At 57.8% G+C, this 15,292-nt stretch overlaps 1 pseudogene; it reads right to left on the reverse strand.

Annotated features, from left to right (window-relative positions):
- Positions 1 to 1,079: 1,079 nt before the first annotated feature.
- Positions 1,080 to 2,628, reverse strand: LOC139602644 (GTP-binding protein Rhes pseudogene; annotated as a pseudogene).
- Between the last annotated feature and the right edge of the window lie 12,664 nt (positions 2,629 to 15,292).

The following is a 15,292-nucleotide window of genomic DNA, read 5'->3' on the forward strand; positions in this document are numbered from 1 at the left end:
GGGCATAGGGTTTTACTCAGGACTATTCAAGTTGTGAAAAAAAAAAAAAAAGCAATTATTTATTCTGTGGATATACTGTATTTTGGTTGGACAATGAGGAAGTTGAAGGAGGGGGAAGTGGATAAACTTCCTTTTGTAGCAACCCTCTGGCCACCTAGCTGGCAATTTCTATGGGGTGAAGACATAAACCACAGTTTCTCTAATTCAGGAAATATTATTACAAGCTGGACTTGATTCCTCATCCTTATTTTTTTATTTTTTTGCTAAGGGCACAGCAGGTCCTGGTGGCACCTGCCTGTCCCCTGTGCTGCCTGTCCCCTCCCCTGGCTGTCCCCAGCCTCATCCCACACCAGAGGAGGGTTTTGCCTGTCTGGGGGTCACTGTTGTGGCTCCAGTGCCCACGGGAGAGGTGGCAGCAGGGTGTGCCAGCAGTGATGCCCAGGGGAGGCTGAGCTCTCCCTGCTGGCACCTGCTCCCCTGGGAAGGGGCTGGGACCCCCAGGTGATCAGGGACCCCCTCTGAAAGCTGCAGACCCCAAACCACCCATCCCCTCTGGGTCTGGGTCTGGGGAGTGACTCTTTATCCATCAAGCTTTGATATCTCTATTTCTGGAGTGTGTGTGGGGCTGCTGAGCAGGTTAAGTGCTCATTACAGCCAGGCTGGGCTGTGTGTGGGGAGAGTAAATCAGTTCAGGGCACACTCAGAACAGCAAACACGGCTCTTCTGTGCCTCCCCCCGTGCCATTTATTATGTCCTTTTAACATGTTTGTGTTTTTATTTCAGTGGATCAGCTGTCTTTTAATGGCTGGGTGTTATTTTCTGTGCTCAGAGGTGAGAAGGTGTTTTATTGTTGGTCTCTGCTGCTTGGTAAAAATTTCAGTGTGGGTAAATTATTAGAAAAATTATAACTCTGAATGTCCTGGCACTGCCAGGGGAGGCTCCTCCAGTGCAGGACACTCCACATGAGGCTGGAGCACAGAGGAGGGAAGGCAAAGATGCAGTGATAAGAGCATAAAACACTGATAGCAGGCACTGCAGCACCTGCAATACGGGAGAAAGAAACCGAGACATTTTCCAGCTCCACTTTGCAACAATTTATTTATTTGGAATGCTTAAAAAAAACCAAACAAACAGAAAGAGAATAGAGAAAACCAAACTGATGCACAGACCACCCTATCACATGCTCTACACCAGGTACAGACTCGAGATGTACTGTGGGTGCCAGAGCCATGGCAGGAGGTTGGAGGTGCTTGGGACGAGGTGACACCGGACCTGAGTGCCCTGGGACAGTGGTGCTGATGCAGCTGCAGGTGCCCACATCTGCCAGAGCCCTGGTGTTTGTCCCCCCTGCCCATCCTGCCAGCTCCCCCTCAGTGCCCTGGCTGCTCCCCAGGTGAGCCTCCTGCTTTTTTGGGAATTGCCCGCACCCATCCAGCCACCAGCATCCCACCTCCTTGTCACCTCCCACCCTCTCCGCTCCTGTGGGCTGGGTGGGGAAGAGGAGGGAAGGGATGGGAGGCAGCAGGGGAGGTTTTGGCCGAGGCAGTGCCTCTCCCACCCAGCCCACCTGAGTTTCCAGCCTGTGCCAGCGCCGGGGCAGCGGCTCAGCACACGGAGCAGCTGTTGGTCTTGTTCATGGGCGGCCTGAGCGCCTGCTCCTTGGGCAGCGTCTCCCTCCTCTTGCAGAGCGCGGGGCTGAGCCTGCTGGGCAGGTTGGCCTGCTGCAGCAGCTCCCTGAACACCTCCAGCACGTTCTGGTTGTCCTTGGCCGACGCCTCCACGAAGCGGCCGTTCCAGTCCAGCTCCACCAGCGCCAGCGCCTCCTCCACGGGCACCCTCCGCTCGCCGCCGCTCTCCGCCTTGTTGCCCACCACCACGATGGGAGGGAACTTGTCCTCCTTCACCTCCAGGATCTCCTCCCGCAGGCTCTTGACGCTCTCGAAGGACTCGGCGTCGTCCACGGCGTAGACCAGGGCGAAGGTGTCGCTGTTCCGGATGGAGAGCTTCCTCATGGCCGGGAAGGAGTAGCTGCCGCTGGTGTCCAGGATCTCCACCTTGACCGTGGCCCCGCACACCTCGTACTCCTTGCTGTGCAGCTCCTCCACCGTGCGCCGGTGCTTGGGCTCGAAGGTGTCCAGCAGGAAGCGCCGGATCAGCGAGGTCTTGCCCACGCCGGCGGCCCCCAGGAAAACCAACCGGACGTGGTTCTTCTCCTTTGCCACCAGGGACATGGCTGGCACGGAGGGGACAGGATGCTCCGCAGCTGGTGCTCACCCTGCAGGTGTCCCTGGGTGCCTGCAGCCCCGCTGTGTCCGTCTGTCCGTCCTCCCTGCTCTGACTCAGCGCAGCCAAGGAATGTTGGTGCCACCGCTCCGCGAACTTCTCTCGGCGGACTCTACAACCCCCGAGCCCGGCTCATTTTTTTATCCTGGTCCCTCTGTGCCATGTGGCACCAAGCTGTCCAATCTCTGAGGGTTGTGGGTGCTGGAGGAGGGAGGGCAGGGAGGGAGGAGAGCAGGGTGCTGCGGGCCAATCCGCACAGTGCAGCCCTGGAGTGCAGCAGCAGCATTGCTGCATCGCCGCCGCTAGCGCAGGAGCCGCGGCACCGCCAGTCCCCACAGAGCCACGGGAGCTGCCCGGCCTGGGGGACACTCAGTGGCCATCCCCACCCCTGGCCTGGGGACACTCAGTGACCATCCCCACCCCTGGAGTGGCTCGTGGCCAGCGCTGGACAGCGGCACCCGCGGCGTTTCCTGCGCCTGCCCGGGGCTGGGCACTCGTCTGCAGACAGAGTTGCTGTGAACGTGCCCAATCTCCAGTGAAGCGATGAAATCTTTGGCTGGAGGGGGAAAATAAGCTCTCCCATCTGTCATAACCTCCTCATTCAGCTGTCAGTTACCGGTGATTTTTGTGAAATATTTAACCAGAGGGGGAAATGAAATCTCCACGAAGACAACGCACGGCGCTCTCCGGGAGCCACGGCCCTGACCCAGCACTGGGGTTGCTCTGGAGGTGCAGGCTGCCCCATCCAGGTGTGTTTGCTCAGCACTCACCTGCCATCCCATGCTGGAACTGTCCCAGAAGCTGATTCATGCAAAGTGCAAACACAAAGGGAGCTTGCACAGAAGTTCACATAAATTTCTGTCACAGACATGTTTTCTGAAAACTCCTTTCCTTAGGATTTTTTCTCCTGAGAACCTGAGAGGCCTCAGGAACAAAATGTAAACAATGGTTATCTGCTGCTGTGGAATGCAACAGGTGCATCTGGGATTGGCCCATGTGGTTGTTTCTAATTAATGGCCAATCACAGTCAGCTGGCTCGGACTCTGTCCGAGACCAAAGCCTTTGTTATCATTCCTTCTTTTTCTATTCTTAGCCAGCCTTCTGATGAAATCCTTTCTTCCATTTTTTTAGTATAGTTTTAATATAATATATATCATAACATAATAAATCAAGCCTTCTGAAACATGGAGTCAGATCCTCGTCTCTTCCCTCATCCTCAGACCCCTGTGAACGCTGTCACAAGTTTCTAACCTAAATTTGTGGATGTGTGGTTTTTTGGAGCTTAAATTCATGTTTTCTTTCCCTAGCCAAGTAACAATTCCAGAATTTAGTTCTGGATGAATTTGTCTGCTGATTCCAAAACCCTTTTCACTGGAATTAGTCCTGCCTTTTAATTCTCCACTTATTGTACATTTTAGCCATGTTAGGAGCTTTCCCAGCTAACCTTATTATCAGGAGAGCCAAGAGAATATATCAGGATGAGCAGGGTCCTGTCCTGGTGTCAGCCTGCCCTGGGAGAAGGGAAAGGTTGGGTCCCCAGCAGGACTGACAGTGGGATTGGTGTCCAGTGCCCCACAGCATCACTGGTGGTGCACCTTCCCTCACCAACATGAAGCTCCATCTGGGGACACTTCCTGAGCCGTGAGGAGATCCCAAATGTCAAGGACTGAGCTGTGGGAGCTGGAAGGAGCTGGGGATGCAGAAGATTTGATGGCAGGCTAAGAGCCAGGGGAAGGGGTGGGTGAGCAGAGGGTGCTTGAAGGAAGCAGTGGTGGGGGTTTGGTGCCAGTGCAAACGAGGAACTGAAGGCAGCAAGGCAGGACAAGTAATCTCAAGCCAGCCCTTGGAAGCTGTTTAAACCCAAACCTCTGTTTTTTTAAATAGGAAAGAATTTGGTTAATGCTTCTTTGTGTTTGGTTTTCAAGAGAGATGGAAAGGGTTTCCCACAGTCCCTCCCAGAACTCTGCAGGCTCTCAGGATGTGCTGCGGGCTGTAGTGCCCTTGTTGCTGCTCATTTTCCCAGAATTTCATTCCAAAGGAACTAAAACCATGGATCTGTGCAATCTCACAACACCCAGCATCTCTCTGACAGGTGTAGAAGTGATGCCAGAGTGAAAGAGGAACCCATGGCAAGAGGGATGGGAACCCCTGGGTGAAGGAGGAACCCATGGCAGGAAGGAATGGGAACCCCAGGCTCCAGGCACCCCATCCTGGCTCTAAACCATCCCCCTTACTGCTGTCACCCAGGGAAGGCAAATGCCAGGCAGAAATGCCATCCAGGGAGGGCTTCCAGAGCTGGGCTTGGGGAGGGACCCTGGTGCTGTGGGAGCCAGGACTGGGGCACATCACAGCCACTGTCCTTGGTCTGGGGCACATCACAGCCACTGTCCTTGGTTTGGGCACTCCTGCAGAGTGTCCTGCCAGGTGTGGGCAGGTGAAGGGCCAGCCTGGGCTGTGGCACAGAGCTGTGGCACTGTGGGCACACCCAGAGCCACACACAGAGCCAGGCTCTGCAGCCCCCCTGCTTTTTCACATCACTTGTCTCCCCTCAGTTCTCACATCTGTGCTGCTATGGTTACCGAGAGCCTGAGAGGTTTTAAATCTCCCTCAGAGCAATGGAGGATTTCAGGGTAATCTTGTTAGGAGATGAGCAATGAATATTTCCAAAGGCCTTTTGCATGGATAGCTCGTTCCCTGTGAGCTTATGGCCCCTGACAGCAGGGAAAGCAAAGCACGGGGGACTGAGCAGGGAAGGATGAACACAGTGACTTGTTTTCCACTGCAGCCCTTTGTCTTCACTGTAAAGTCCCTGAATTCTGAATTTTTCAAGCAGTTTGGGTCAGGTATTACCCAAAAAAAAAAAAAATTATTTCAGTCTGTGTTTTCCCCAGGGAAAGACTCACAGGGCCTTTATGGGCACCTGGAGATGGGGACAGTGATGGATGAGCCCTAGAGAAAAGCTCTGTGTCCTGCCCAGTGGGGCTGAGCTGGCTCGTGGCAGTGCCCAGGATCCATCTGTGGGGTTTTGCAATGCAGGTGGAGTTTGGATCCTGCAGCCAGGGCACATCCTGCACCCAGAGGAGCTGGAGCATGGCAGGCAAAGCCTCTGCCAGTGCTGAGCCAGAGTGTGCCCTGGGCTGTCCCCAGGGACAGGGAATGTGACAGCCCAGGGACACGGGAATGAGGGAGGGAGGGAGGGAGGGAAAGGAGCCCTGAGCAGGGCAGCAAGGAGGGGGAATGGTAAAGGGATGACAGCAGTGTTGGGCAGGAGCTGGGATGGAGCAGGGCTGAGATGTGGGTTTGGGGCAGGGTGAGATGTGGGGTGGGTTTGGGACAGGGTGAGATGTGGGGTGGGTTTGGGACAGGCTGAGATGTGGGGTGGGTTTGGGGCAGGGTGAGATATGGGGTGGGTTTGGGACAGGGCTGAGATGTGGGGTGGGTTTGGGGCAGGGCTGTGGGGTGGGTTTGGGGCAGGCTGTGGGGTGGGTTTGGGGTAGGGTGAGATGTGGGGTGGGTTTGGGGAAGGGGTGAGATGTGGGGTGGGTTTGGGACAGGCTGAGATATGCGGTGGGTTTGGGGTAGGGTGAGATATGGGGTGGGTTTGGGACAGGCTGAGATGTGGGGTGGGTTTGGGGTGGGTAAGATGTGGGGTGGGTTTGGGGTGGGTGAGATGTGGGGTGGGTTTGGGGCAGGCTGAGATGTGGGGTGGGTTTGGGGTGGGTGAGATGTGGGTTTGGGGCAGGGTGAGATGTGGGGTGGGTTTGGGGTGGGTGAGATGTGGGGTGGGTTTGGGGTGGCTGAGATGTGGGGTGGGTTTGGGGAAGGGGTGAGATGTGGGGTGGGTTTGGGGTGGCTGAGATGTGGGGTGGGTTTGGGCAGAGGTGAGATGTGGGGTGGGTTTGGGGCAGGCTGAGATGTGGGGTGGGTTTGGGGCAGGGTGAGATGTGGGGTGGGTTTGGGTTAGGGTGAGATGTGGGGTGGGTTTGGGTTAGGGTGAGATGTGGGGTGGGTTTGGGGTGGGTGAGATGTGGGGTGGGTTTGGGCAGAGGTGAGATGTGGGGTGGGTTTGGGACAGGGCTGAGATGTGGGGTGGGTTTGGGCAGAGGTGAGATGTGGGGTGGGTTTGGGGCAGGCTGAGATGTGGGGTGGGTTTGGGGCAGGCTGTGGGGTGGGTTTGGGGCAGGCTATGATGTGGGGTGGGTTTGGGGTGGGTGCAGTCACATCCCCAATGTTCACAGGCAGGTCTGAGCAAGCTTGGAGATGTTCATGGTCACCCTGACCCCAAAGCCAACCCTAGGCAGGGCTGAGAGAGCAGGGGGTGCCCCATGGGAGGAGAGGGATGGTCCCCAGGGTCCCAGCCAGTGCCAGGGCTCAGGCAGAGCCGTCAGCCCAGCCTGGGGTGCTGGATGAGCCCTGCCTGAGCAAAGCCCCATGGGCTGGGCAGCCTTTGGCAGCCAGGAGAGGGCAGTTTGGGTCAGAACACCGGGAAATGGTGTGTGGGCTGCTGCTTCCCACTGTGAGCTGGTGCAGGGGCCAGGGGAAGGGACTGAACCCTGCTCCTGGTAAAGCCAACAGCTCTCAGCACAGCAGAAACCTGGGATCTGCTCCCCTCACAGGCTGTTTGCCAGCAGGAATGTGGAACAATGTGGTGCCTCTTCTGTCCCTGGACCAGCCCTCAGAGCTCCACTGCTGGAGGGGTGTGAGTGAAGCTCTCCCCAAAAACATCCTGATGTCCTGACAGGGTTTGTGACATCTTTTACAAATATTTGTCTCACTTCTAAGCTTATGTCTGGTGCCTGAAAGTGATTGAGTGAGGGGAAAGCCAGCAGAGCACAGCAGCCCTTCCCAGTGGCCAAGTGCTCCCCAGCTCTGCTGCTGCTCCCAGATGGGAGAAAGGCAATTTGCACCCTGAGGAACAGCAGGAACAGCCTGTGCTGTGCCTGGATGTGCTCTGGGGAGCTCCTGCCTCGATGCTCAGCTGTCCTGGCTCAGAGGGAGCAGCAGCTCTGATGTCCTCAGCACTGGAGCTGCTGGTGCTGGGCTCTGCTCCAGGCCTGGACACGGTGCCCAGATCAGCACCGCTGGTCACACACAGGGTGACAGAGCCCTGGGCCTGGCCCATTGCTCACAGGCACTGAGGCATCACTGTGGCTGTGCTGGTGAGCAGCCTGCAGCACCGTGGGGTGTTCCCAGGAGCCTGGGCCAGCTTCTGGAAGCTGTTGGAGCTGCTGGAGCTGCTGCTGAGTCCTGCAAAGGGCACCCAGTGCCTCGGCAGCCTTTGCACCCCACAGCAGGACAGGGACAGTGAGCACAGCCTGGGTGGATGCTCCCACCCCATCTGCTCGTGCCCCTGCCTGTGCTTCTCCCCTTGGATGATTCCCAGAATCCCAGAATCACTGGGTTGGAAGAGACCTCAAAGATCACTGAGTCCAACCCAGCCCCAACCCCTCAACCAAACCCTGGCCCCCAGTGCCACATCCAGGCTTTGTTAAACACACCCAGGGATGGGGACTCCACCACCTCCCCGGGCAGCCATTCCAGAACTTTATCACCCTTTCTGTAAAAAACTTTTCCCTGCTATCCAGCCTGTATTTCCCCTGGTGCAGCTCGAGGCTGTGTGCTCTGGTTGTGTCAGTGCTGCTGGAGAAAGAGCCCAGCCCCAGCTGAGCACAGGCACCTTTCAGGAGCTGTGAGAGTGATGGGGGCACCCCTGAGTCTCCTTTGCTCCAGGCTGAGCACCCCCAGCTCCCTCAGGGGTTCCTCACAGGGTTTGTGTTCCAGCCCCTCTCCAGCCATAAATCCATGGTGGATGTGAGGCTGGCTGGGTTTCCAGCTGGGTTTCCAGCTGAGGGGCTGAGAGGGAAGTGGCAGCACTGGGAACCCCCCTGCCCTGCCAGATGTGCCCCAGCTGTGCCCCAGCTGTGCCCCTCACCTCGGGGGTGGATCGTGGCCTCTCCCACCTGGAGTGAGCCCTGGAAGGGAGCCCAGGTGAAAGAGGAGAGGGAGGAGAAGCTGCTGTGGGACAGCAAAGGGCCAGCCCGGGCCGTGTGAGGCACAGGAGGGGACAGGGTCAGCGAGCAGGGACGAGCTGCACCCGAGAGGGTTAAAGCTGCCTCTCCGGAGATGAAATCCAAATGGCCTTTGATTCAGCGGCAGGTGAGAGGAGAAACCCGAGCCCTATGGCTGCTCCCCGCTGGAGGGGATGCATAGATGGATCAGCCATACCTGCTGCTCCTGGAACTGCACGGATCCTGTTCCCAGCGGCGCCACCGAGGGCCACCTGCCGCTGCGAGGGGCACAGCCCTGCTCGGGGGGTACCCGGGGGTCCCGGCCCTACAGGGGTCACACAAACTCCTGCCTGTGACCCCAGGGCCAGCCGGGCTCAGAGGAGCTGGGTGTGAGAGGTGAGGGCTGAGGTTTGCCCCCAGCCCCAGTGTGGTGTCAGTAGGGATGGAGGAGAGTGGGGCTGGGTTTGGGGTGCTCCCTGAAGGGAGGGGTGGGAGAGATCCCCGCTGGAATCACTCATCACACAGGGGAGCTGAATCCTCACCTGCTGATGCCTCTCACAGCCAGGCTCATGGAAAGCACTGTCACCTGTGCTGCCACAGCACAGGGACTCAGCTGTGACACCCTGGCTTAGGCACAGGGGCACTGGGAGCTGACCCTGGCATGGGTGCCCTGCCCCTCATCCTCTTCCATGCCAAAGAGACCATGTGGGGTCTGGAACCCTTCCCTGACCCCAGCTCTGTTCCCTGGGGAGGGCAGGAACCATGGACAGCCTGTACTGAACCACCCCGGGTAACAAAACCCAGTCTCCCTGTAAACAAATATCTCACCAGGGACTAAAGGGATTTAGTGTAGCTGTTCTCAGGCTCAGAGGAGTTCCTATAACATCTCTTATCTTGCTCTGGCTGGATTATTGGCTGGAGGAAAGAGCTTGCCTCTCTCCAGGCCACCAGCACGGCTTTTCCTTGGGTGACACGGGGTGACACAGCAGAGCTCTCAGGCCATCAGGGGGTGAAATGTGTGATGCTGAGGTCTCCTGCAGCCCTGGGGTGCCAAGGGGGAGCAGAGCACCCCATTCTGCAGCAGCTGCACTGCTCCCAGTGCCTGGCTCTGCCCAGCTTTGCCCACTGCAGTGGCATCGAGGAGGGAAGCCCAGACCTGGCAGGTGCCTGAACCTCTCTAGACACAAGATAAGGCTGAATATTAGTGCTGATCTGCTTGGGGGGCCAGTAAAGACTGGTGGGGTGCTACCAGGTACATGGGCAGCCAGTTTGAGCTGATTTTCTGCATGCTGCTCCAAGCCAGACTGAGCCTGCTCCACATGGGACTGAACCCTGAGCCTCTTCCACTTGGGACTGAGCCTTCTCCACATGGGATTGAGCCTCCTCCCTGTGGGATTGAGCCTTCTCCAAGTGGGACTGAACCCTGAGCCTCTTCCACTTGGGACTGAGCCTCCTCCACAAGGGACTGAATCCTGAGCCTCCTCCATGTGGGACTGAAGCCTGAACCTCCTCTAGTTGGGCTTGAGCCTCCTCCAAGTGGGATTGAGCCTTGTCCATGTGGGATTGAGCCCTGAGCCTCCTCCTCATGGGGTTGGGCCTCCTCCTCCTCCTCCTGGGGACTGCAGCCCCAAGGCAGAGCTGCACCCCTCCATTCACCCTTGGCCACTGAGATAAATCAGTGCAGGCAGGGACAGGAGGCTCTGGGCTCTCTGGCTGGTGCTCCTGTAGGCATGAAAACCCCAAATCTGGACCTTGCTGTCCTGGCTTCAGGGTACAGGTGGGGAAAGGGGAGGGAGGAGAGCCAGGAGCAGACAGGGAGCAGGGATGCTGATGGATCAGTGGGGCTGAATGTGAGAGGCATGAAAAGAAATGTACAGAGTGTAACAGCTTTCACCAGGGCAGGGGTGCAGGATGCACTTGGTTGTGCATCTCTGGATCACTGACACAAGTCCTAAAGGGGAGGGATTTACAGGAGAACAAAAACTGCAAATTAGGTGAGAACATCCCTGACAGGAGAGGAGAGGAGAGGAGAGGAGAGGAGAGGAGAGGAGAGGAGAGGCGAGGAGAGGAGAGGAGAGGAGAGGAGAGGAGAGGAGAGGAGAGGAGAGGAGAGGAGAGGAGAGGTCAGAAAAGCCTGGCACCTTTGAGGGATGGCTGGAGGGATCTGGGGGCCAGGAGTGGGTGTGTGGCTTCTCATGGCAGTGTCAGAAGGAGATGGGATCTTCAGCAGATCCACAGCATTAACACAAGCTGCAGAGGGTCTGGTGTGGGCAGGGGATGCCCAACACCCCAGGTTTGGGAGACAGGGGCACAGAAGAGGCTCCTCACCCATCCAAGGTGCTCTGCAGCCCAAACTGAGCCAGGATCCCTCTCTGCCAGGCTGTCACTGAGGCTGTCAGGGACTGTCCCCAGAGCTCAGCCCAGCTCCCAGCAGCCAGGCTGTGGCCCTGCCCAGGGCAGTGCTGGCAGCCAAGCCTCCACTGCTCCATGCCATGCAAAGCCAGGCAGAGCTGATGCTCTCACCCTGAAAACAAACTGCTGGGTTTTTTTTTCTCCTTTCCAGAGTGTATGAAAATGTCATTTTGTAAACATCCCCCAGTGCTCTGCCTGCCCAGGGCTGCCTGTCACTGCCCAGGGGCCCTTCCCCACTCACTGCATGGCCTTGGTTCCCTGGGCTTTCATGCCACAGCTCCCAACTCTTCCCCCAGTGACTTATTGTCCTTAAATAACCAAATAAACTTCACATGATGGGGCACAAGTGACCTCAGTGTTGTCCTGGATCTGAGCTGATTATTGCCCTAGACACATTTATGGTCAAACTGCTCCTTCCTTTTCAGGGCAGGAGCAAAGGACAGCTCTAGCCAAAAGCAAGGTTAAAATAAAATGAGGATTGCATTCATTTTACAGGGGAGTTTGATGCTCCCTGTGAATGTGCCAGGCCCCACAGTGTGGGGGGCAGGGTGGCAGCTCCTTGACTGCTCCTTCAGCTGTGGAGTCTCAGCATTTTGGACTGGCTGCCCCCAAAACCTCTCCTCTTTTGGGTTCAGAGGAGAAAACCTCTGCCTGCCTGCCCCCAAAACCTGTCCTTTTTTGGCTTCAGAGGAGAAAACCTCTGCCTGCCCCCAAAACCTCTCCTCTTTTGGGTTCAGAGGAAGAAACCTCTGCCCAGCCCAGTCGCCAGCAGCCCCTCAGTGCAGCCCCTGTCACCCTAAGAGCTCCTGACAGCCCCGCCTGGGCAGCGCCGTGGCGGCTCCGCAGCCTCAGCCGGGGGCGCCGGTGCCTGTCAGGACATCTCATGTTTGTGACATTTTTCCTGTCGGGGAGGATCAGCAGCAGCCAGGCCTGGCTGTGCCCAGGGGCACCACCCTGCTGAGCCTGCCTCCAAGCTGGCTCCCAATTTCTGGCATCCACACAGCTCTGGAGGTTTTGGTTTTCTCCAGGTTTTGGCTTGGGAGGAATCACAGTGGTGCTGGTGAGCCGTAGATGGCAGCTTGTCCTGGCTGCCTGTGGTGGGGCTCTCCCTGCCCTGGAGGATGAGCTGTGCCATGGCTCAGCTCTGCAGGACACTGCAGTCCCCTGCTCCAGTCCCCTCCTGTGACTGGGAGCTGAGCAAGGGCGTCCCTTTGTGAGCAGGGACATTGGGGACTGTCCCCAGCAGGACAGGCTGAGCCAGGAGGAGTGACCACAGAATCCCAGAACCATGGAGTCATAGAATCATGGAATCATGGAATCATGGAATGACAGAACCATGGAGTCATAGAATCATGGAATCATAGAATCATGGAATGACAGAACCATGGAGTCATAGAATCATGGAATCATGGAATGAATCATGGAATCCCAGAATCATGGAATCATAGAATCATGGAATCATAGAATCATGGAGTCATAGAATCATGGAATCCCAGAGCCATGGAATCACAGAATCATGGTGTTACAGAACCATGGAATCACAGAACCACAGAACCACAGAATCCCAGAACCATGGAATCCCAAAACCACAGAATCACAGAACCATGGAATCCCAGAACCATGGAATCCCAAAACCACAGAATCCCAGAACCATGGAATGACAGAACCATGGAATCCCAGAACCATAGCATTACAGAATGGGTTGGGTGGGAAGGAACCTCACAGATCACCTCGTTCCAACCTCCTGCCATGGCCACCTGCTACATCAGGCTGTGCAGGTGATGTTCTGGGACTAGAAGATGAAGAACCCAGAGTCACATTGGCTGGAGGGGATTGGAGGGCAGGGAACATTGCCAGCCTGGGGACATTGCAGGAAATGGGGGCTCAGAGTCCCCTCCCTGCAGGGCTGGAGGGAAAGGCTGTGAGCTTTGTGAGCTGCATCAGAGCTGTCCCCAGGTGCCTGAGCCCAGCTCTGAGGCTCTTCCCTGGCTCTGGAGATGGGAATGATGTGCACTTCCATCAGCCTTCCCAGCAGTGCTGTGAGACAGAGGGAAGCTGGCTGGGCTGAGTTTCCCTGTGCTGCTGCCTTGTGCTCAAATTCAGGTCTCATTTCTGTCAAGGCCAGCGTGGCCCCAGTGGCACCAGGAGAGGAGAGGATGCTGCTCTAACACAGGACCTGGATGCCTCTTCCCATCTGCCAGGCAGGGCTGTGGGTCAGCCAGGCCCTCCCAATGGCCCTGCCTGTGTTTTCCTCGTGCAGTGACCCGTGTGGGTGCTCCTGTGCTCCCTCCTGTCCCTTCTGCAGGGCCGGGAACAATTGGCTCTGTTTACCCAGTGCTGATGGATGTGGCTCCTGGTGCTGCTTCTGGCCAAGTTCCTTCTGCTCTCCCAGCAGGAATGTGGGAAGGGAAAATCAACAATCAATCCACAGCTCCATCCCTCTGGCTGAGTGCTGCAGGGAGCTGCTAAAAACCTCAGCATGGGCAGAGAGCTGAGATCTGTTTTCACAAGGTAAACTGAGGCAAGGAGGGCAAGGCACTGCTGTGTCCCCCCCTCCCCTCCTGGAGCAGCTTCTCTGCAGGTAAAAATAAAAGTGCAAAGCTGCAAAATGCCAGCTGTTCTCTGGGCTGCAGTGGAGAGATGTCCCCAGGAGCTGGACCCCACTGCCCCTAAATGCTCCTCACTGCCCCCCAATGTCCCTCAGTGCTGGGGGGAGCAGGGGTGACTGCTGGACCAGCTCTGCACTGGTCCCCTGGTCCACACTCAGCATTGGCACCTCTGTGAAATCTGCTCCAGCCTGGGAAGGATCAGAGAGTTCAAATCAGAGATCAAATCCCAGGAGTAACGTGTGAGTAACCTGGTCTGTGTAAGGGCTGGGTCTATCTGAACTTGGAGATTCCTTCCCACCCAAACCAGCCTGTGATTCCAGAAACAGGGGCTGTGCTCTGGGGGCAGGCTCACACTGGGGAAGCACCTTCTAGGCATGGACAGGGAGAGAGAACCCCATGAGCAAAATAAATACAGACACAACAGGCAGAGACCCCCCAGCATTTCATTTCCCAGAGCTGACTCTGCCATTCCAGCCTGCCCATTGCACAGAGAGGAGCAACCCAGTTCCTCCCAGTACCATCCTGGTTCCCAGGGGGATGTGCTGGGAGTCACTGGAGCCCGGGAGGGCAGGGAGCATCCCGGGATGTGGAGAGGGCAGGGAGCATCCTGGGATGTGGAGAGGGCAGGGAGAATCCTGGGATGTGGACTGGGCAGGATCCCGGGATGTGGAACTGGGCAGGATCCCGGGATGTGGAACTGGGCAGGATCCCGGGATGTGGAAGTGGGCACGGAGCACCCGGGGTGTGGCAGGGCAGGGTCCCGCCGCTCTTGCCGGCTCTGACCCCGAGCTGTGGCAGCCCCAGCCTTGCTTTTGGATTCGGGAGCACATCCCGGTGACCGAGGCTGTGTCAGGAAAGCTCCCAGGCGGTCCCTGCCACTACGGCCACTTCCACGGGCAGCCCCAGCCCCTGCAGAGCCACCGAGGCTGGCTCAGCCCAGCTCAGCCCGGCCCGGCCCACCCCACCCCAGCCCAGCCCAGCCCAGCCCAGCCCAGCCCAGCCCGGCCCAGCCCAGCCCAGCCCGGCCCAGCTCAGCCCAGCTCAGCCCAGCCCAGCTCAGCCCAGCTCAGCCCGGCCCAGCCCGGCTCAGCCCGGCCCAGCCCAGCCCAGCCCAGCCCAGCTCAGCCCAGTTCAGCCCAGCCCAGCCCAGCCCGGCTCAGCCCGGCCCAGCCCGGCTCAGCCCGGCCCAGCTCAGCCCGGCCCAGCCCAGCCCGGCCCAGCCCGGCCCAGCCCAGCTCAGCCCAGCCCTGCTCAGCTCAGCTCAGCTCAGCCCAGCCCAGCTCAGCCCGGCCCAGCCCAGCCCAGCCCAGCTCAGCCCAGCTCAGCCCGGCCCAGCCCAGCTCAGCCCGGCCCAGCCCAGCCCGGCCCAGCCCGGCCCAGCCCAGCCCAGAGCCCCCAGCCGGAGCCGTTCCCCAGGGATGCTGCTGCTGTCTGTCTGTTTGTCACTCTGTCACAGCCGTGCAGCGCCGAGGCAGTGCCATGAAGCAGAACTGACCCGTTCTGGCAGCTGACATCTCCAGGAAGGGTTTAGCATGAAGACAAACCGAGCCCGGGGTGAGCTCACGCTGCCCAGGAGCTGCTGCGGCGCCCAAGGAGCAGCAAACAAAGGCGAGGCTTTGTCCCAGCCCTGTGTGACAGCGCCAGCCGGGCGGGGTGGCCTGACCCAGCCACATGAGTGTGGCAATCCTCTGCCTTCTCGGGTTTTGGTTGATCATTGCTGCCCCAGATGTGCAGGTGTCTCTGCTCCAGCCTGCACCGCTGAAGAACGAGTCTGGACCCTCACTGTTCAGTCTTGAGGTTGTTTATTAATTCTTATCTATAAAATTTTCTTTCTGCCCAGCTGAGATCTGCTCAGCAGGGCAGCCACAGGCACTCTGACTGCCCCTGAGGTGGTGTTGTCCTTTTATACTGCAAACTACATAGAACATATTTACACTTAATTCCCAATACCCATCACCCATGTTAGACAGTGCACTTCTA

The sequence above is a fragment of the Agelaius tricolor genome, unplaced genomic scaffold (genome assembly GCF_023055355.1).
Source record: "Agelaius tricolor isolate 1412-34295 unplaced genomic scaffold, bAgeTri1.0.p SCAF_35, whole genome shotgun sequence".
NCBI classification, from domain to species: domain Eukaryota; kingdom Metazoa; phylum Chordata; class Aves; order Passeriformes; family Icteridae; genus Agelaius; species Agelaius tricolor.